We start from the raw sequence: 23,362 nt of genomic DNA on the forward strand, positions 1-23,362 counted from the left end.
TCTCCTAAACCTGCAGGCTCAGGTTGTAGGAGGTGAGGCCAAAATTCCCCAAATGGGTCAGCAAGAGTAACGTTAAGCAGAGCAACTTCTACTTCTATACCTTGGCTCCTAAACTCATCTATTCTATTTATTGAAGATAAAGTGCCATATGATGACTACTGATTTAGATGTATGCTGTATCCAGAAGGATGGTACTTTAAACTTATAGGATATTATCTTCAAGCTTGAGCTTCAGCTACACCTTTGAAAAGTTGCTCTAGCTTCTGTTTCTGGCAAGAGGGAGTAAAAAGGCCATATTTAACTTCTCTATGAAACAAAAACTATCAAACAAAATACAAGAAAGTACAGTTGTCAAGACACTGATGCCAAGCAATGAAGGACAGCGATTCTCTGAGAGATAGGAAACAAATATAATTATGCTTGAAAGTGAAAGTGAAGTTGCTCAGTCGTGTCCAACTCTTTTTGACCCCATGGACAGTAGCCTACCACGCTCCTCCATCCATGGGATTTTCCAGGCAAGAGCACTGGAATGGGTTGCTATTTCCTTCTCCAGAGGATCTTCCCAACCCAGGGATCGAACGTGGGTCTCTCGCATTGTAGGCAGACACTTTACCGTCTGAGCCACCAGGGAAGTTATGCTTATAGGTAAGCCATATGATTTCTTCAATTTACTACCTAGAGGCCCTTTCCAGATTATTGCACATGAAGAGGGTGCTAAGAAACACGTCTGAAAACTCTGAGATTAAGCTTTGGAGCTAAGAGTTCAGACAGACCAAGGCAGTTAGAATTGATAGGACAGTAGACCCAAGAGGAGAATACATCAAAGAGAGAGAACTGGGGAGAACTGCAGAAGGTTCTCTTTGAATCTTTAGCAGATCACTCAGCAGTGCATGCATATGCTGGGAAATGTATCAGAAAACAATGTCTGGTCCTCTTGTGGGGCCAGGAACAGTGCTTCTTAACCCTAGCCAGACTAAAAAAACTCACGAGTATTCAAGTTGAGTTTTCAAGGGAATTAAGTTGGGTATTCAAGAAAATATTGCTCTAGTGGTGGAGAATAGTTATAGACTGACCACTGCTCTGGACCTGCTAACAAGTCATAAAAGAAATACTTGAAAGAATCAAGCTGCTGCCAGGTAACTATAGCCCAGAACAAAGCTCAAGACAATTAACAGGAATTCAAAATTATCCAGCACTGTCTATGGGGTCACACAGAGTTGGACACGACTAAAGCGACTTAGCAGTAGCAGCAGCAGCAGGTAAAAATCATTATACCAGACATCCAAAAGGAGATTATTAGGTATATACAAAGAAGCAATAAAATGTATCCCCACCAAAGGAAAAATCAATCAAATCCAACCCAGAAGACATACAGATGCTAGAATTTGCAGATGAGGATATTAAAAGTTATTGTAACTATATTCCTTTTATAGATATGGAAATATATTTAAAAATTCATATAAAACTTGTAAAGATGAAAACTACAATGTTTGAGAAGAAAAATAACCAGGATGAGAGTGAGAAAAGATTACACATAGCAGAGAAAAATGAATAAACTTGAAGGTAGAGCAATAGGAACTCTCCAAAAAATAAGAGAAAAAAAAATTAAATGTAAAGATGAGTGAGTTATGGAACAATGTCAAGGGGCCTAACATAAAAATAATTGGAAAGCAGGATAAGGGCAGAGGAGAAGTCAAACGGAGATGCAGTTGCAACAGAAGACTTAGTTGATTACATAGGAGTCAAAAGCTGGAATGGCTTTTCAGAGCTGTCACAGTGATTTGATACAGGCTGCTCCAGGGAGGGAACAGACATGAAGCATGACCATGAGCAGTATCTCAGTGTGTCACCTTCCTTCAGCCTAGGGCAATTTCTGTGGAGGACCTTAACTATGAGACTTAAGCAGGCACCCGCCCCAGCCAGCTCAGGGAATAGAAATCTTGGTCCTGAAGTGTGGTACCTGGATGGTACACCACAGCATCCATTAGTAACACTGTAGGACCTTTAGCCCCAATAGAGACTTTGCTTAGTATTGACAATTTCTAGGCCCATCAGTATTCTCTGTGAAGTGTTCAGTTCAGTTCAGTTCAGTTGCTCAGTCATGTCCGACTCTTTGTGACCCCCTGAATTGCAGCATGCCAGGCCTCCCTGTCCAACATCAACTCCTGGATTTTACTCAAACTCATGTCCATCGAGTCGGTGATGCCATCCAGCCAGCTCATCCTCTGTCGTCCCCTTCTCCTCCTGCCCCCAATGCCTCCCAACATCAGGGTCTTTTCCAATGAGTCAGCTCTTTGCATGAGGTGGCCGAAGTATTGGAGTTTCAGCTTTACCATCAGTCCTTCCAATGAACGCCCAGGACTGATCTCCTTTAGGGTGGACTGGTTGGATCTCCTTGCAGTCCAAGGGACTCTCAAGAGTCCTCTCCAACACCACAGTTCAAAAGCATCAATTCTTTGGAGTTCAGCTTTCTTCACAGTCCAACTCTCACATCCATACATGACCACTGGAAAAACCATGGCCTTGACTAGACAGATCTTTGTTGGCAAAGTAATGTCTCTGCTTTTCAGTATGCTATCTAGGTTGGTCATAACCTTCCTTCCAAGGAGTAAGCGTCTTTTAATTTCATGGCTGCAATAGCCATCTGCAGTGATTTTGGAGTCCCCCAAAATAAAGTCTGACACTGTTTCCACTGTTTCCCCATCTATTTCCCATGAAGAGATGGGGCCAGATGCCATGATCTTTGTTTTCTGAATATTGAGCTTTAAGCCAACTTTTTCACTCTCCTCTTTCACTTTCATCAAGAGGCTCTTTAGTTCCTCTTCACTTTCTGCCATAAGGGTGGTGTCATCTGCATATCTGAGGTTATTGATATTTCTCCCGGCAATCTTGATTCCAGCTTGTGCTTCCTCCAGCCCAGCATTTCTCAGGATGTACTCTGCATATAAATTAAATAAAATAAGCAGGGTGACAATATACAGCCTTGACGTACTCCTTTTCCTATTTGGAACCAGTCTGTTGTTTCATGTCCGGTTCTAACTGTTGCTTCCTGACCTCCATACAGGTTTCTCAAGAGGCAGGTCAGGTGTTCCGGTATTTCCGTCTCTTTCAGAATTTTCCACAGTTTATTGTGATCCACACAGTCAAAAGCTTTGGCATAGTCAATAAAGCAGAAATAGATATTTTTCTGGAACTTTCTTGCTTTCTCGATGATGCAGCGGATGTTGGTGATTTGATCTCTGGTTCCTCTGCCTTTTCTAAAACCAGCTTGAGCATCTGGAAGTTCACAACCAGCCATAAATTCAGAAATCATGCATCCACGTTATCTTACATGTCTAGGATATAACGAAAGACGTAAAATTGTAAATATGGAGGCCAAATGCCTTGGTGAAATAAAGATGAAGTCTGTCTGCCATTTCTCCATTGTCTCTGTGTATAAGCTACAGTGAGCAATGGAATGATATTAGTATGCATTAAGTTATCATAATTCAAACACTCTGGATCCTCCTAATTTCATCATGAACTATCTGTTGAATAATTTAGTCTGGATTTTGGTTTTTCCAGGAATCAGTCTTACCCTTGTTGATTCTCAATTTCCAGGATCCTGTCTCATCCTGTGTCTAAGCGGAGTGTTGTTAGTCGCTCAGTCTTGTCAGACTCTGTAATCCCATTGACTGTAGCCTACCAGACTCCTCTGTCCATGGAATTCTCCAGGTAAGAATACTGGAGTGGGTAGCCATTCCCTTCTTCAGGGGATCTTCCCTACCTAGAGATCGAGGCCGGGTCTCCTGCATGGTGGGCAGATTCTTTACCATCTGAGCCATCAGGGAAGCTCAAGCAGAGTGTACTTTATTTCATTTCACTTTTTTTCTTTAAAATTCCTTTACAAATTATTTTGATGTCCTTATACCAGTGCCAAGACTTTCTTCCTTCTCTCTCCTTTTCATCAGTGGAGTCAAGTGTATTCTGTTAAAAGAGCTTCCCACCATCCTCCACTTAGGCCAAGCTTCTCTCATTGCTTAACCAATTTTCAGCAGTGGGATTCTTACCATTCCAACTTAATATTTGGAAGAGAAAAAGTAAAGAACTTATCACTTATTGGGATATTGAAGTGATGCATCTTAACTCTGTTAGTAAAAAAGCCATTTATATTTTGTTATATTAGGATGAACACATTGAGAAAAGCACAGATTATTTCCAGAAATGCCAATGGCAAGCCCAGTACTAACAGAGGACTCATCCTTGAGGGGGATGGAAAGTCATAAACATACATCTATGCAGTAGGCCTGAGAGATTTCTCTGAATGAGCACATTAAGAGTTTATGTGTTGTTTGGATATAGAAATTTTTATTAGCTTTTATTAATCCTTGAATTATGATATGAATGTGAGAGTGATTACACTTCTGAAAAGTTTAGATAAAACTTTATGAGAAATTAAGTGGCTAATAAACTAGAATATGTGATATGAAAAAGCTCAGTGGGTCACACATTTTATAAATGGCAGTATTGGAAAATGATTATTTATGAAATTACGAGAAGTACACTGTTTAACCTACCATTTATTCCAAAGTTCTCAGGGGACTTAATATTATTTTGTATGCCAGATTGGTCTAATAGAATAATAAGCTTAGCCTCATAACATCTATTTCAAGATAATATTTATCAGCTAAAAATCAGTTACAAATTGTGAGTGTTGTACAGCTATAATTATTTTTTTCCATCTTTAATTACTGACTTTGGAAGGAGCTCTCACAGACATCTAAGTTACCTGGTCTTTCTGTAGTCAGCAAGTCTACAGAGTTCCTGGACTTGTTCTAACAAAGCAAGAAAATTTGAGTCTCTCTCTTTCTTTACTCTGACTTCAGTCCTATAGGGACTAAAAAACCTCTTCAATTAGATGAATGTGTATTGCATACAGCTGTGAAAATTTTCACACATCAGGAGAAATCAGCAACATGCACTGCTGAAAGAAGGGAAAAAATGTTACTGCTAAGTGAAGCTTAAAGGAAACATACCCCAATGTTTGTGTAGGCAAATGAGTGGATGCAGACCCTAGAGTCCCTAACACATCACTTTTGTGAATTATTATGCATGATTTGTCTGTACAGGCAAAATGATTAACTGTTCTGCATCTGTAAATTCATGACCCCAAACAGATGAAAGGTAAAAATAAAAAGGTAAATTTTATACTTGATTATAAAAGTCTGGTATAAATAAAGGCATCATAAGGAAAAAAAAATCTGTGTAGGATAAATTCATGTCAATTTTCTTATCAGCCACCAGAACAACCTTGATATTCTTTCAAAAACTGATGTTATATTAATTATCTGTGAAGATACATGAAGAAGATATTTAGGGGCAGAATTTTTGGTTGGAAGAAATGGTTGAAAGAAGTTATAGAGGGGCCCAGCCTCAGGAAAGAAGAGCTTTAAATAGAGCTCATCTAATCACCTACAAAGTGGGTGAGCAGGGAAATTATTCTTAACTCAATATTTAAGGGAACCTTCCAATATATTCTGGCTTTAAAGAAACTTGCAGGTTCTTTGAGTTTTATGTTTCCCACCTCAGAGAGGAAAATATGGAATACAAAAATCTGAACTGATATTTCTCAAACAGATGCTACTATGAATAATTCCCTTTCTTATTTATCATTGTAGGCAAAAAAAAAAAAAAAAATCCTAGGAAATTTATTTAATAGGTGATATTTAAGATAGTGTAAATCTGGAAATGTGGGTAAATTTAAAACTGTAGAAAACTAGATAATAAAACTAAAGACAAACAAACGAACCTTAAAGGTAAGGGCACATACAGAATGAAGTAGATCTTGCCTCAACAATCTTAGATGTGTTTTACCGACAACGCCATAAACATTTTCTAAAGATAATAATAGAAACATGGAAATTCCATGATTATAGTATAGTTCTTAGTTCTAGTTATTTAAATGATATCCAGACCAGTGTCTCCCACTTTAGTATGTATATGAGTCATCGAGGGTCTTGTGAAAAAGGACTTTCTAATTCAGTTGGCCTGAGAGTCTGTATTTCTAACAAGTTCCCAGATGACACTGATGTGGAAAGTCCAAGGGCCTTGAGAGGTATAGATTTAGAAAATTACATTGTTCCTTGGAACAGTTCAGAAGAGCATCTAAGGGATGTGCTTTGCTGTGCTGTGTTTAGACACTCAGTCATGTCTGAGTCTTTGCCACTGCATGGACTGTAGCTTGCCAGGCTCCTCTGTTTATGAGAGTCTCCAGGCAAGAATACTAGAGTGGGTTGCCATGCCCTCCTCCAGGACATCTTCCCAACCCAGGGATTGAACCCAGGCCTTCAACATTGCAGACGAATTCTTCACTGCCTGAGCTGCCAGGGAAGCCCCATCTAAGGGATATTAATTAACAATTGATCAATTAGATCTCTGAGAAAAGGTGATGACTTTTGGGAAAAATAATAAATGTATGAAAAGAAAGAATAATGAATAATAAGGGGGTCAAAGAAAATAAATGGCTGTTAGCAGAGTTTTCTTATTGTATAAGAAGCAGAATTACTAGTGAGTTTCCTGATAACAAGTCTATGCAATATCTGGAAAAAATTTATGACAGCAAGAGGTGCTAAATATAAAATAATTTACTCAGAAAGGTCAATCTCCCATGAAGAGTTTGGGGTGATTTAAGAGTTGTTGTTCTTCCAGAAAGATGGATTTTCGTCATTACTTTTGAAAAACCTCTTCCTGGTTAATGTGTGTAGAACAACCATATCAGTTTGGTAATTTTAATAAGACAGGTGTATTTAAAAGTGATTTGGAAGCCAATTATAAACATCAGAACTAAGAGCAATTCTCATCTACAAAACAATGTTTGGTTATTTGATTTATTTTGGTGGTATTGGAAGATTTCTCTTGGAGGAAGGCATTTATTAGATCACTTTAAATTGCATGTGAAAGTCTCTACATAGGCTTCATTCTCTTGTTTTACCAATGGCTTACTAGAGGAAAAGTGAAAAGATATACTACTTGAATTTATATCATTTTTAAAAACAGAACTGTACAATTGATGAATGAAAGATGCAAAAATAATGTCTAAATTTTTAAAAATGTAATAAAAGAGGACCAAGTGGCAGACACAGAAAGAAGAAAGAAAAATAAAGATGAAAGAAAGGGGAAGAGAGAGAAAGAAAGGAAGGACAATTTTGAGAGTGAATACTTGGTTAAATTCTTATGTTCATTTTCCCATCCTTCACAGAAAACCTTTTTCTGTTTTCAAAAGAGCTTTGTGTTCAAATGGTGCTTTGAGAGTTGTGAAAAGGAATAAGAAATCATTGTATTGTGTTTTTTTCATAATTTTTCCCAGACATCTCTTATGATCTTTTCTAACACTAGGCTTCGTGAGCTCAGTACTATAGTAGAAGGCCAAAAAGGAAAATCTAGGTAATAAGAGCTAATGTTCAGCAATAAGGATAGACGTGGATATTACCATCCTAGGTGAGGTAAGTCAGACAGACAAAGCCATTATGATATCACTTATATGTGGAATCTAAAAAGATGAAGCAAATGGACTTGCTTACAAAGCAGAAATAGACTCAGAGACACAGAAACTAACATGGCTACCAAAGGGTCAGGGGGAGGGGATTATTTTAGGAGTTTGGGATGAAAAGATACACACTACTATACATAAAATAGATAATCAACAAGGACCTACTCTAAGCACAGAGAGCTATACTCTATATCTTATAATAATTATAATAGAAGCGAATGTAAAGAAAGACAATGTATATTAATATATGTATAACTGAATCACTTTGCATGCATCTGACACTAATACAACACTGTTGATCAGTTATATTTAAATCAAAATTTAGAAAATAATGTATACAGTGTTCTTTTTGCCAGACCCTATTCTATGTGCTTCTTTTATATTAACTTGTTTAATAGATATAATGATATGGGCAAGCTTCAGTAACAAAAGAAAAAGTAATCATATGCAACATAAATAAATACGTGCTTCAAAAAAATAGAAAAAAGAATGTGAGGAGTACTTGGGATAGCTTTGTATACATCTGATGAACTTCAATGACATTGGCAGCTAGAAGGAACTGAACACAGGATGTGATAGAAGAACTGAAGGCAGAGTAGTCTGAAGTGAATTCAAGTGTTTCCAAGCACATTCCAGCAATGCATTATTAACATCTCTGACCATAGTTCCCAAGGTAAATGCTGGCTGGCACATTGGACCTCACTGTAAACTTACTCAAATTGTTCTGTGTATATTTCTACCTCAATGATTCAACAAAGGGGTGAATATATTTTTGCAAAATTTAAAAATGTGTGTTGACCCTTAGAGCAGAGGGTAACCCCTCTTTCTTACCTTCACTTTCTCTTGAACCCCAATATTACATACCACAGCAAATTATTAAAGGTTAAATTCTAGTTATGATACTTCTTATTCAAAGGTTTGGGAATAAGTCCTACACGATATACCCATTTGAATACAGAGTTCCAAGGACTACCAAGGAGAGATAAGAAAACCTTCTTCAGCGATCAATGCAAAGAAATAGAGCAAAACAACAGAATGGGAAAGACTAGAGATCTCTTCAAGAAAATCAGAGATACCAAGGGAACATTTCATGCAAAGATGGGTTCAATAAAGGACAGAAATGGTATGGACCTAACAGAAGCAGAAGATATTAAGAAGAGGTGGCAAGAATACCCAGAAGAACTATACAAAACAGATCTTCACGACCCAGATAATAATGATGGTGTGATCACTCACATTCACCTAGAGCCAGACATCCTGGAATGTGAAGTCAAGTGGGCCTTAGAAAGCATCGCTATGAACAAAGCTAGTGGAGGTGATGGAATTCCAGTTGAGCTATTTCAAATCCTAAAAGATGATGCTGTGAAAGTGCTGCACTCAATATGCCAGCAAATTTGGAAAACTCAGCAGTGGCCACAGAACTGGAAAAGGTCAGTTTTCATTCAAATCCCAAAGAAAGGCAATGCCAAAGAATGCTCAATCTACCACACAATTGCACTCATCTGACACGCTAGTAAAGTAATGCTCAAAATTCTCCAAGCCAGGCTTCAGTAAGACGTGAACCATGAACTTCCAGATGTTCAAGCTGCTTTTAGAAAAAGCAGAGGAACCAGAGATCAAATTGCCAACATCTGCTGGATCATTGAAAAAGCAGGAGAGTTCCAGAAAAACATCTATTTCTGCTTTATTGACTATGCCAAGGCTTTTGACTGTGTGGATCACAATAAACTGTGGAAAATTCTGAAAGAGATGGGAATATCAGACCACCTGACCTGCCTCTTGAGAAACCTGTATGCAGGTCAGGAAGCAATAGTTAAAACTGGACATGGAACAACTGACTGGTTCCAAATAGGAAAAGGAGGACGTCAAGGCTGTATATCGTCACCCTGCTTATTTAACTTACATGCAGAGTGCATCATGAGAAAGGCTGGTCTGGAGGAAGCACAAGCTGGAATCAAGATTGCCGGGAGAAATATCAATAACCTCAGATATGAAGATGACACCACTCGGCAGAAAGTGAAGAAGAACTAAAGAGCCTCTTGATGAAAGTGAAAGAGGAGAGTGAAAAAGTTGGCCTAAAGCTCAACATTTGGAAAACTAAGATCATGGCATCTGGTCCCATCACTTCATGGGAAATAGATGGGGAAACAGTGGCTGACTTTATTATTTTGGGCTCCAAAATCACTGCAGATGGTGATTGCAGCCTTGAAATTAAAAGACGCTTACTCCTTGGAAGGAAGTTATGACCAACCTAGACAGCATTTTAAAAAGCAGAGATATTACTTTGTCTACAATGGTCCATCTAGTCAAGGCTATGGTTTTTCCAGTAGTCATGCATGCATGTGAGAGTTGGACTGTGAAGAAGGCTGAGCGCCAAAGAATTGATGCTTTTGAACTGTGGTGTTGGAGAAGACTCTTGAGAGTCCCTTGGACTGCAAGGAGATCCAACCAGTCCATCCTAAAGGAGATCAGTCCTGGGTGTTCATCTCAAGGATTGATGTTGAAGCTGAAATTCCAATACTTTGGCCACCTGATGCGAAGAGCTGATCATTTGAAAAGACCGTGATGCTGGGAAAGATTGAGGGCAGGAGGAGAAGGGGACTACAGAGGATGAGATGGTTGGGTGGCATCACTGACTCAATAGACACAGGTTTGGGTAGACTCCAGTAGTTGGTGATGGATAGGGAGGCCGGCATGCTGCGGTTCATGGTGTCACAAAGAGTCAGACACATCCGAGTGACTGAATTGAACTGAACTGAGCATGTATCCATGTGTGCTTAGTTGCTAAATCGTGTTTGACCATGACCCCATGGACTATAGCCTGCTAGGATCCTCTGTCCATGGAATTCTCCAGGTAAGAATGCTGGAGTGGGAGTTGACATTCCCTCCTCTAGGGGATCTTCCCAACCCAGGGATCCAACCCAGGTCTCCCACATTGCAGGCAGATTCTTTACCATATGAGCCACCAGGGAAGCCCAAGAATACTGGAGTGAGTAGAATATCCCTTCTCCAGGGGAACTTCCCAACCCAGGATTTGAACCAGGGTCTCCTGCATTGCAGGTGAATTCTTTACCAGATGAGCTACACGGGAAGTCCTCATGTATCCATATATATCTATAAAGCAAAGCTATATTATGGTTGGGTAAAAATTAAACTGATCAGAGAAAAATTCCATTGTCCTGAAAAGCAGGAGTAAGAAGTACTGAGGAAGTACTTTGGGACTTGTAAGTTGTCAAGAAAGGAAATCCATCACAACTTGGGGTTTTCAATTCTCTTTTAATGCAAGGGACAGTAGCACATATTCTCTTTTCACTGGAGTTAGAGATGTTGAGGGGAGGGGGATAGGCATGGAGAGACATCTGCTCTCAAAAGGCACTTGAAATGTACCCAGGCTGCAGTATGGGGGAGTTGGGGGAGGCATGTGTGCAAAGAGAGGCAGATGACAGACAGCACATGCAGACAGCCTGATTGAAGGGAGATGGAGAAGAACTAGTAACAAGTCAAAATCCAGCAGCTTGGCTAGAGGTGCCCTGATCTCTGTTCTTTGGCTTTTTGCTTTCGGACAGCTGGGAATGCGATTCAGAATTTAAAGAAATGCCAAAAGCCATCTTCCAGGAGTCCATATCCAGCCATCCCAGAGCATGCTGGGTGCTTAGATAAACATTTCAATTATAAGGCTCTACCTCTAATTTAGAACTATTTAATTTTAAGATATAAAACATGAATTTCTAAACCAAATTTTCAAAAAAAAGATTCTGCTAAAAAAGCTTATTTGACAAGTTAGTAAATTAGTTCAAAACTCCCACTTTAGGAAGAAAAAAAAGTAATTTCTCACAATTAACATTATTAATAATTCCTTAGCTGTGAGACTTCCATGCCTGCTCAATTAAAGGGATTCAGAATCTTCCAAATATATAGTCTCTGTGTTAAAAATAATAGAGACTACTTTGCCACCAGTATGTGGGTGGCAGGAGGAAGTGGAAAAAAATTCACAATGCCTAATGATTTATTAATGAGTTTCATCTTTTCTTTGGAATGTGGACCACTAATTACATGTGTGTCTAATTACCCAGTGGTGGATGGAAAGTTTTCAGTCATCAGCTCAAGAGACAGACACACTTCATTATTTGAAAAAGGAAAACTTTGCAAGTGACACCCCTTTATCCATGCTCAAGCCTCCACATTTGCAGTCATGCAGGCAAACAAAAATTGTCCTTCAGGCTTTCCATCTGGGCCCACTAACTCAGATGAGTAATTGAAAGCAGGGTTTGTTTGTTTGTTTGTTGCTTTAGAATTTAAGAGCAACCCAGTTTTATGCTAATAATGATGAATCATTATTTTGCTGAGTAAAAGGGTCTAGAATAGCCCATTGCTATCTTATCATCATCCCACAGATGAAGGAAAAAACCACCATCCCCTGAATTTCTAACCAATTAATTAAAGAATTTATTCATTCAGTAAATGTGGAATTAATAAGGACTGGATAATTTTAGCATTTAATATTGTAAGGATCCCCAAGAAGTAATCTTTTCTTCAAGCAGGCCCATGCTTTACTGTCTGTGTCAATGGTTATGGACGTCCAAGAAATAACTTAAAGATATAGTTGCTCAGAAAAATTACACCAGTTCTTCTTGATGTTTCAAACATCTTAACAAATTCCGTATTAGGTGCTTCAATCCCTTTCATTTCTCTTCCCCAATTATCTTCATTTTTCATTACTGTCTAGTGGAATCATCAGTTCTATTAGACATGTATATTTATTTGCCTGTTCACCCAACTTTCAAACCTTTCCTCTGGAATGTAACCAGTAGCCCTCACTTCCGCAAGTACTTAAGTGACTTTTACATGTCAGGCACAGCTCTAGATGCTAGGGAGATTGTTACTGGTGTTCAGTCACTCAGTTGTATCTGACTCTTTGTAACCCCATGAACTGCAGTATGCTATGCCAGGCTTCCCTGTCCTTCACTATCTCCCGGAGCTTGCTCAAACTTATGTCCATTAAGTTGGTGATGCCATCCAACCATCTCGTCCTCTGTCATCCCCTTCTCCTGTCTTCAATCTTTCTTAGCATCAGGGTCTTTTCTAAAGAGTTGGCTCTTTGCATTAGATGGCCAAAGTATTGGAGCTTGAGCTTCAGCATCAGTCCTTCCAATGAATATTCAATGATTTTCTTTAAGATTGACTGGTTTGATCTCCTTGCAGTCCAAGGGACTCTCAAAAGTCTTCTCCAACACCACAGTTTGAAAGCATCAATCCTTTGGCACTCAGGCTTCTTTATCGTCCAACTCTCACATCTGTACATGACTACTGGAAAAATCATAGCTCTGACTATACAGACCTTTGTTGGCAAAGCAATGTCTCTGCTTTTTAATATACTGTACTCTTGCCTGGAAACTCCCATGGACGGAGGAGCCTGGTAGGCTGCAGTCCATGGGGTCGCAAAGAGTCAGACAGGACTGAGTGACTTCACTTTCACTTTTCACTTTCATGCATTGGAGAAGGAAATGGCAACCCACTCCAGTGTTCTTGCCTGGAGAATCCCAGGGACGGGGGAGCCTGGTGGGCTGCCGTCTATGGGGTCACACAGAGTCGGACACGACTGAAGCGACTTAGCAGCAGCAGCAGCAGGTTTGTCATAGCTTTTCTTCCAAGGAGCAAGCGTCTTTTAATTTCATGGCTGCAATCACTGTCCACAGTGATTTCAGAGCCCAAGAAAATAAAGTCTCACACTGATTCCATTGTTTTCCCATCTATTTGCCATGAAGTGATGGGACTGGATGCCATGATCTTCATTTTTGAATGTTGAGTTTTAAGCCAGCTTTTTCACTCTACTGTTTCACCATCATAGGATTGAATAAGACAAGGCTTTTGTCCTTGGCTATTTAGATTCTACTGTGTGGAGCTTACAGTGTCCTGCTCTTCACCAAAATGGTTTAGTCTCTTCAAAGTTCTGGTTGCCTTGTTCCTCCACTGAAGTCTTTCAGGATCAAGTTCAAACAGTGGACTACTGGATGGCAGAAGTAATTTGTTTTTGTATCCAGTGTGGGGGAAAAAAAAAAGATTGGCACATGGTAAGTGCTCTGTGTTTGTAGGAGGAATAAATGATTCTATCCAATCTAGCCACTCTCTGAGCTTGTGTATGTAGCTGTACCTTCTCTCATTTGACCCTCTTTGTTTTTCTAATGAAGTAAGTGAAGCAGTTAGAACCACCAAAGAAACTGGAGCTCAACATGACTAAATAACTTGCCTAAGCTCACAAAGCTATTGAGCAAGGAAGCCAGGCTTTTAGAACACTCCATTTTCCACATCACGTGTCTTATTTGTGTAACTTTGTTAATATTTATCATTTTCTTTCCTCCAATCAGTGATTCTCACATTTTGTTCATTATAATCAGATTTTGGACCCCGACTCTAGAGTTTCTGATTCAGTAGGTCTGGAGTGGGTCCTGATACTTTGCCTATTTTAACAAGCTCCCAGCTATCTTTGTGCTTTGAAAACCACTAGCTTAGGCTGTAAACTCCTTAAGAACAACCATTCTTTTCTCTCTTTTCAGTCAGTTGTCCTCACTCAGTTACTGTCACACAACTGCTTTGTTGTGCCACCTTTAACAACTAACTCAGTCAGGGAGTTCTTTTTTCACTCTGGAACCATGTCTCATGCAGTTTAAATGGATTTCACTTGTTTTGTGGCAGAGATTCAGAACAGCTGTGTGGGCTCCTCTTATACTTATTTAGTAAGCATTTCTCAACATGTTTTTCAACAAGTGTGGTCCAGGAACCACATGCAATAGCATCATCATGGTGCTTAACAGAAATATCCATTCCTGAGTCTGAATTCAGAACCACCGAGTCAGAGTGTGTGGAGCTGGAGTGTGTTAACAAGTGCCCAAGGTAAATCGCTTCCATACCACAGTTGCAAATCTCTGCATTAAAATGATTTTGAGATTCTCTTTTCACTTGTATCTCCTGCTAAATGAAAAACTTGGGCTTCTTTAAGTTTCCCTCCTAAAGTTAATTTTCCAGATTTTCTCTGAACCCTCTCCAACTTGTTTGAGTAGCAGGGGATGAATTTTTGGGCATGTTTTCAAAGAGTTCTGCATGCCGTTCCCATGTGTGGGTTTCTGCCCAGTATTTACAGAGAAGTTTTTTAATAGGCAGTGTTTGGAAAGTGACTACTGAAGATGTGAAATGGACTAGGCAAGGAAAATGAAAAAGTTGCTTTAACTTTCACATAAGACTCTTTTGAATTTTCTATTTAATCTTCAGACTGAAACTTTGTTCTTCATTATAATTATGTGAATGAACCTGAGTCTATAAATACTGCTTAAAAATATGTAATTTATTTATTCACTTTAGATCTCAAAGTCCTCCAAATTCCTTTCATTACTGACTATGATTCATGAATTTTAATTGGAAAAATAACATTGTTTCAGGGAATATATATGTACTTTTGGAGTAAGCCATTAGACATTAGACTAAGTCTATGAGTTTGTTTTATTGTTTTTCCAAGCCAGTGTTTTCAAAAGTGTGGGAATTACTTACTTAGTTGAGGAAACGTTCTTTAAGGTGTCTTGGGAATTCCGAAGTGACTATAGTGAAAGATCATTAATTGGTCTGGAGTAGCTGATCTTACCAGTTGCTTCCTAGGACTTAAGACCTTGAAAGTAAAATTTTTTTGGCTTATGTCAATGATAAATATTTTATTCGACTTAGTAGAAATTTGGTAGACCTCTCATATGATCCTCTGCCTCCTTCTTCCACATTTAAGGACCCTTGTGATTACATTGGACCCACCTGAATAATCCAGGCTAGTCTCCTTATCTCAAGGTCAGTTGACAAGCAACTTTAATTTCTTTTGCAACTTTAATTGTCCTGTACTTGTATTGTAACATATTCATAGGTTTCAGATCTTAGGATGTGGCCATCTTTCAGTTCAGTTCAGTTCAGTTCAGTCACTCAGTTGTGTCTGACTCTTTGCGACCCCATGAATCGCAGCACGCCGGGCCTCCCTGTCTATCACCAACTCCCGGAGTTTACTCAAACTCGCGTCCATCAAGTCGGTGATGCCATCCAGCCATCTCATCCTCTGTCGTCCCCTTCTCCTCCTGCCCCCAATCCCTCCCAGCATCAGAGTCTTTTCCAGTGAGTCAACCCTTCTCATGAGGTGGCCAAAGTACTGGAGTTTCAGCTTTAGCATCATTCCTTCCAAAGAAATCCCAGGGCTGATCTCCTTCAGAATGGACTGGTTGGATCTCCTTGCAGTCCAAGGGACTCTCAAGAGTCTTCTCCAACACCACAGTTCAAAAGCATCAATTCTTCAGCACTCAGCTTTCTTCACAGTCCAACTCTCACATCCATACATGACCACTGGAAAAACCATAGCCTTGACTTTAAGGGGTGGTTATTCTGCCTGCCATAGATCCTGTTAGAGGAACAGTTAATGATTATAACTTAACTTCTTGAAGTGTGATCCCTGAGCTAGGAGCGTCAACATTACCTGGGAACTTGTTAGATATGCAAATCTCAGGTTGTACCTCAGATCTACCAAAACAAAAACTGGGACTGAGGTCTGGCAATGCGTATTTTAACAAGCCCTTCAAGTGTTTCTGGTGCACACCAATATTTGAGAATCACTGTTTTAAGTACTACCTGCTGGTGGCTCAGATGGTGAAGAATCTGCCTGCAGTGGGTTCGATCCCTGGGTTGTGAAGGTCCCCTGGAGGAGGGCATGGCAACCCATTCCAGTATTCTTGGTTGGAGAATCCCCAGGGACAGAGAGGCTGGCAGGCTACAATCCATGGGGTTGCAAAGAGTCGGACATGACTGAATGACTAACACTTTCAGTTTTCACTAGAAAATTCAAGTGAATTCTTTATTGTGACTTAACATTGTCAGTTGATTAAGGACTTCATATTTTACTTAGTATTTTTTGGGATTTAAGGTTCCAGGAACCCAAACAATTCAGGAGATGACTTGGGATCTCTGAAGGTGCATGCATGACATCTCCATCTTCTCCATATCACATTGATTTTTATTATTATTTTCTTCTTGGCGGGGTGAGGGCATGATTGTATATAATTTCATTTGGAAAAAGTTAACATGGATGATTTTTTTCTGAAAACAGCTAAATGTATTGAATGTTAGTTATAACTTCATGATTTAAGTCCAGCAGAGTTACTCTCACATTTTTGCTGTTGATTTTGGCTGTAGGTCTAGCTGAATAAGATAAAACACAGAAGAACCTAGAACCTTTTATTAACATACTTAGATAAGGAAAAACAATTTGAGGAGCCATCAACTTATCATTTGTGGCAGATTGTGATATCTGAATCCACTAAAAAAAAAAAAAAAAAACGTCAAACCCCAAAACACCCAAATAAACAAAAACCTTGTCCAACCACTGTTTGCCTGAAGCTGGCATCTGAGAAGCATTTTCCCAGGAACAGGCAGCACCTGAAATTACGAAGTGTAAATATGATGGGAAGAAATGAGCATGAAAGAAGTTTGAAAAATCCATGGTTTTCGTGTTTGCTTCCTACAGCTTTTCATGAGGGCCTGGTTTCCTCTTTAACCTGCAGAGCTCTTCAAAATAAAAGCAGTAAGTGGACCTCTGTAGGACTCTTACACCCTTCTCAGACTTCTTCCTGTCCACTCCATATCTGCAAGGTGACTATCTTAAATTTGTCGAGTTTTTCTTCTTTCTGTTTATCATTTTAAGGCCTCTTTGACTTATATCAAGTCTTCAAAGTTTTTCTCAATTAACTCAAAATTTAAAAAAATATTAATTGAAATATTATGTGATGCTCTTAGCTCTATCCTGGGGTTATAGGGATGAGCCAAACGGACGTAATTCCTGCTCTCACTAAGCTGAAATAAGGTCATCTATTTCCCTGTCATCTGCTATTGGATTATGCGCTGCTGTAGCTCAGTTGTTCTAACCATTGTGTGTTGTAACATATTTGTTACAACATTTCACATTTATCTCTGATGCACACACATTTTCAAAGCTCACATTGTATTAGTCTGAAATTATATGGTATTTTAAGAAAGATTATTTACTTTATATTTCTAACTGCCTTCAGGCTGTTTCCATTTTATGTGGGCTTCTTCCTTTCCTTTGTTTTCTGAATCGAATTAGGCTTGAGAGGCATCGTGAAATAGGTCAAATGGGTTTGGATTTGAATCTCAGGTCTCTCTCATATATGTATATGTATATATATTTGTATTTTGTTGTATTTATATTTATATGCATATATATAAACAATTTTAATGTAATATTTCTAAGCTTAATTTTTCTCAGTTAAAATAAGGATTATGTATTACCCTGTAAGGTAGTTGTGAAGATTAAAATATATGTACATGTGTAAAGTACATATATGTGTGTAGATATTGCTTCCGTGGTGGCTCAGTGGATAAAGAATCCACCTGCAATGCAGAAGATACAGTTTCAATCCCTGGGTTGGGAAGATCCCCTGGAGAAGGAAATGGCTACTCACTCCAGTATTCTTGCCTGGGAATTTCCATGGACAGAAGAGCCTGGTGGGCCCCAGTCCATGGGGTTTCAAGAGTTGGACGTGACGGCAACTAAACCACAACTGCCACCATATTATACTCTAAAATGGAGAGAAATTTATGACTTACATGTAATGTAATAAGCATCATTTCTCACATCCTCACTGCCTCCCAATCAATTATTCTTATGAAATATGAACTCTTTTGGTTCTTTCTTCTCAATCCCATCACTATAAGTCAACTGTAGAGATCCCTACATTGATTTCCTATTCTTTTTCTTTCTAATCCTTCACCTGTAATTTTTCTAAAATGTTATTTTCACCACATTACTCCCTTGCTTCAGTGTATACTGTAAACACCGCCCCTTGAAGGACTCTGGTGTTCTTCATGCTTTACTTTCCTTTTATCCTTGATAAAACTGCTTTGTCATCTCCATTGCAAAAATCTGTTCACCCTGGTGATACTTGCTGCTTTTCTTCCGTTAGATGTACTATGCTCAGTTTTACCTCTGACTCTGCTTGTATTTTAGCTTCCCTAGTGGCTCAGAAAGTAGAGAATCTGCCCATAATGCCAGAGACCAGGGTTCAATCCCTTAGTTGGAAAGATACCCTGGAGAAGGGAAAAGCAACCCACTCCAGTATTCTTGCCTGGAGAATTCCATGGACAGAGGAGCCTGGAGAGCTACAATCCATGGGGTCACAAAGAGGCAGACACAGCTGAGCAACTAACACACACACAGAAACACACTGCTTATATTGTGCTTGAATTTTAAATTGTATGTAAGTCCATCTGAAGTTTGAAAGAAAATGCTTGAAAGTTCACTTACAGGCTACATATGCTTAATACGATTTATTAGGTCTCTTTGATTATAAGCTATAGAAATCAAGCTAGCTTTAGGCCAGAAAGGTATTATTATTTCATGGAATCCAAGTACAATTTGCACAACTAAACTGGGAGAATGGGGATTCAACAGAGTCATAGGAGCAGCTGGAACCAGAGACCAGACATACCTCAGGACTCATTTTGTCTCTCATCACTGCTTCTCCTCTGCCTTTTGGTTTCACACACTCTCCCTGCAGGCTTGGTTCTTCCAAGATTTTGGCCCCTTACCAAAGGCTCTTCCAAAGCAGGAGGCTGACTTTCTTTTAAGGACTCTGGTCTAGCTAACATCGAGTGTCTTCTCCTGGGCTATTTAACTCTAGCAGTAGAGTCATATAGAAGTATGGAAGTTCCCATACACTGTGTATGCATGTATATGATGGTGTATGCCTGGGAGCATTTCCCAGCTTCAGAGAGGACAGAATGCTAGATGTCAATACTATAGATGTATTATTATTAACAAAGCTCCTGGATACTTCAGGGTGGATTCACTGCGCTCCTTTGAGTTTGTCATCATGGAAGGAGATGTTATCTTCACACAACATCTCCTTTGATGTAAATGAGAGAGATGTTATATTGATCTTGATAGTCCACTGGCATGACTAAAAATACATTTATTATACCTCTGCTTGCAAATGCTTTAAGTGATGAGGTTGCAAATATAATAAATTATTATTTATTTTTTAGATGTAATCATTGGGCTTCCCCCAATGGCTCAGTGATGAAGAATCCCCCTGCCAATGCAGGAGGCACAAGAGGTGTGGGTTCGATCCCTGGGTCAGGAACATCCCCTGGAGTAAGAAAGGGCAAACCACTCCAGTATTCTTGCCTGGAAAATTCCATGGACAGAGGACCCTGGCAGGCTACAGTCCATGGGGTTTCAAAGAACTGGATATGACTGAAGAGACTTATATTGTCACTCTGCTTATTTAACTTATATGCAGAGTACATCATGAGAAACGCTGGGCTGGAAGAAGCACAAGCTGGAATCAAGATTGCTGGGAGAAATACCAATAACCTCAGATATGCAGATGACACCACCCTTATGGCCGAAAGTGAAGAGGAACTAAAAAGCCTCTTGATGAAAGTGAAATTGAAAGTGGAGAGTGAAAAAGTTGGCTTAAAGCTCAACATTCAGAAAACGAAGATTATGGCATCTGGTCCCATCACTTCATGGGAAATAGATGGGGAAACAGTAGAAACAGTGTCAGACTTTATTTTTTTGGGCTCCAAAATCACTGCAGATGGTGACTGCAGCCATGAAATTAAAAGACGCTTACTCCTTGGAGGAAAGTTATGACCAACCTAGATAGCATATTCAAAAGCAGAGACATTACTTTGCCAACAAAGGTGTGTCTAGTCAAGGCTATGGTTTTTCCTGTGGTCATGTATGGATGTGAGAGTTGGACTGTGAAGAGAGCTGAGCGCCAAAGAATTGACGCTTTTGAACTGTGGTGTTGGAGAAGACTCTTGAGAGTCCCCTGGACTGCAAGGAAATCCAACCAGTCCATTCTGAAGGAGATCAGCCCTGGGATTTCTTTGGAAGGAATGATGCTAAAGCTGAAACTCCAGTACTTTGGCCACCTCATGCAAAGAGTTAACTCATTGGAAAGGACTCTGATGCTGGGAGGGACTGGGGGCAGGAGGAGAAGGGGACAACAGAGGATGAGATGGCTGGATGGCATCATTGACTCAATGGACGTGAGTCTGAGTGAACTCTGGGAGTTGGTGGTAGACAGGGAGGCCTGGCGTGCTGCGATTCATGGGGTCGCAAAGAGTCAGACACGACTGAGAGACTGAACTGAACTGAACTGAACTGAAGAGACTTAATACACACCAGTTCTATAATATTTATAATAGTGGCACATAGTTTAAAGTTAAGGTTTCAATTGTTCTGAACATATACTTCTGTAGCAAAGTAACATGTGAAGTCATCTGTATTCACTGTCAATTATACCTAGGCCACTGCTAAACACCAAATGACCCAATGAATAAATACAATATTTTAATAACTGCCAGTATTTTAAAAACTGTATCAGTCTTTATTTTAGATAATGTCTTTTTTTTTTTTGAATTTTACTTTGTATTGAAGTATAGATGATTAACAAACAATGTGTGATAGTTTAGGTGAAACAGCAAAGGGACTCAGCCATACATATACATGTATCCATTCTCCCCCAAACTCCACTCCCATCCAGGCTGCCACATAACAAGATAATGTCTTTTGATACATTAAAATATTGCAAAGAACAGGAGTGGTAGTTTGGGGCCAAATATTTATTTTCCAAAATGGAATCATTCATTTGATAAAGTTGATTCTAGTCATATATTGAATTTTAATTTAGCTTTGCAGTCTTTTTCATTTTGATGAGACCCTTGAAATTTAAGAAAATCTTTGTTTGCATCTGTCAAAATTAAAAAAGCAAACAAAAGAAATGTAGGCATCTAATATAAACTTAAGGTTTCTAATGATTCTGTGGTTTTCTCTACCTGTAAGTTTAATAACTAAAATAAAATGTTAGTACTTAACAGTGGGAATCCTCTTTGATTTTGGTTACCTTACTAAATAAGCTGCTGACACAGCATGAGAGCTTGTAAAAGATAAAAAAGGATCGTCTCTGGTATGAACTGAAACACCCTCTCCTACTGCTTTGCCTTGCATATGTCTGTATGGGGCTAAACATCTGGTGGACCACTTATTATTTGTGAATGAGGGCAATTATCCATGGCACAGGTGTGTTATCCTCTGAAAGATCTTATTTCATTCTAATAGAGACATGTCTGCAAATAATTTATGAGGTGCTCTTAATTTATAGTCATTTTTCCCATGGAGAATAATTGCTACGCTGCTTTTCTTCACTTTACCTTTCATTTTTCTAAATGAAGGATTGGACTATGACATTTTTAAGCTAGGATGGTTATTGTAGCATATTTGATGAACACATAAGTACTAAATAAGATACTGGATTTTCCATATAAACCTTGGAGGTGTTGCTATAATTTTGAAAGTAATCTATGTCAAGACCACATTACCTTTGCAGTCCATAGGTTCTTGGTAGAAGCTCTTGGTAGCACTTTCCTGTAATTTTGGCCGTTCTCTCTTTTTAATGTCAGTATTGGATATAGAGATCTAGGGCCCAGCAATGTACTCATTCATTTCTTTTTTAAATGTGCATATTCTATTAGCTTCACTTTTGTTCTGCTCTATTGTACATAGCTTGATTCTGTGACTGTTTCCTTGAAAGTCAAGGAGCTTCTAATTATTTGAAATTCAAAAATTATTATTTGCATTTTACATGTTCACAAATAAATAATATTATTCATTAACAGACAGGAAAGACTTTTGACTCTTTCCCTAACAGGCCACATTCTTCCTAAAGTCCATTCTGAGTTACTTGAAATTAAAAACAATGGAATCTTTCCTCTCTACAGAAGCTGTGTTTTTCTATACAGAGTATCTTCAATAGATATTTATAAATGGAATCAGAAATTATGGATCAAAACTGGTGCTTAGTAGCCAGATTACTCTGGACAAATAATCTTTCAGAATTCAGCAAACTTTTTAAGCATATGGACTCTGAAAACACAGACCTGAGTTCAAGTCCTGGCTCTGTTCCTTCACTCACTATGTGACCTCTCTTAAATGTCAGTTTTCTAAATATAAAATGGGGATAAAAATCATGCTAATGTAAGATTTGTCTACAATGCTTAGCATAGTGCTCTATAGAGGAAGTATCTGTGCTTACTAACTTAACATTGCCATTAGTAAATACGAAACGAGAATAATACCTGCTCTGCCTGTCTCAGAGAGTATTATAATTGTCAAATGGTGACATATGTATAAAGCACTACATAAATGTAAGACACTATTTTAATATTTTGTAAGCTATATCTACCCTGTATAAAAGAATCCTTGGTTTTAGCAGTGCCAAAATTTTGAAGATTCTTTCTTGTTCACTGTTGTATCCATAGCACTTAGCATGGTGCCAGGCACATTATATAGCAGTTCCAGAAATTCTTGTTGAATGAAGTGATTGTGCTGCTTGCTTTGCCACTTTTTGAAGCTTGAAACAAATTCTTATCCTCTCTTCTACCAGTGAGGTTTTTAAGTTTCACTTTGTTGGAAATTACTGAGAAAATTTTGAGGTTAAATCTTGGGTTTTTCTATTTGAAGACCTGGAGAAGCAATATAATACAGTGTCTTTGAAGGTGAAACAAAAGCAAATCAGAAGGCAGCTTCGTTCTTACCTTCTCCAGTTTATCAATTAGTTTTGAGTGGACTTGACTGGTAAGGGGAATGAAAGTTAGAGAGCATTCTATTACTGAATAATCAGCTAGAACAGGAGATATGGCTAAGTCAGGCTTAAGGTAAAGACTTAAGCTGCTTTGTATTAGAAAACATTAAGAAGAAAGACATAACATTTTAAAGACTACCTTTCTCTC

Source organism: Bos mutus, chromosome 2 (genome assembly GCF_027580195.1).
Source record: "Bos mutus isolate GX-2022 chromosome 2, NWIPB_WYAK_1.1, whole genome shotgun sequence".
Lineage (NCBI taxonomy): Eukaryota > Metazoa > Chordata > Mammalia > Artiodactyla > Bovidae > Bos > Bos mutus.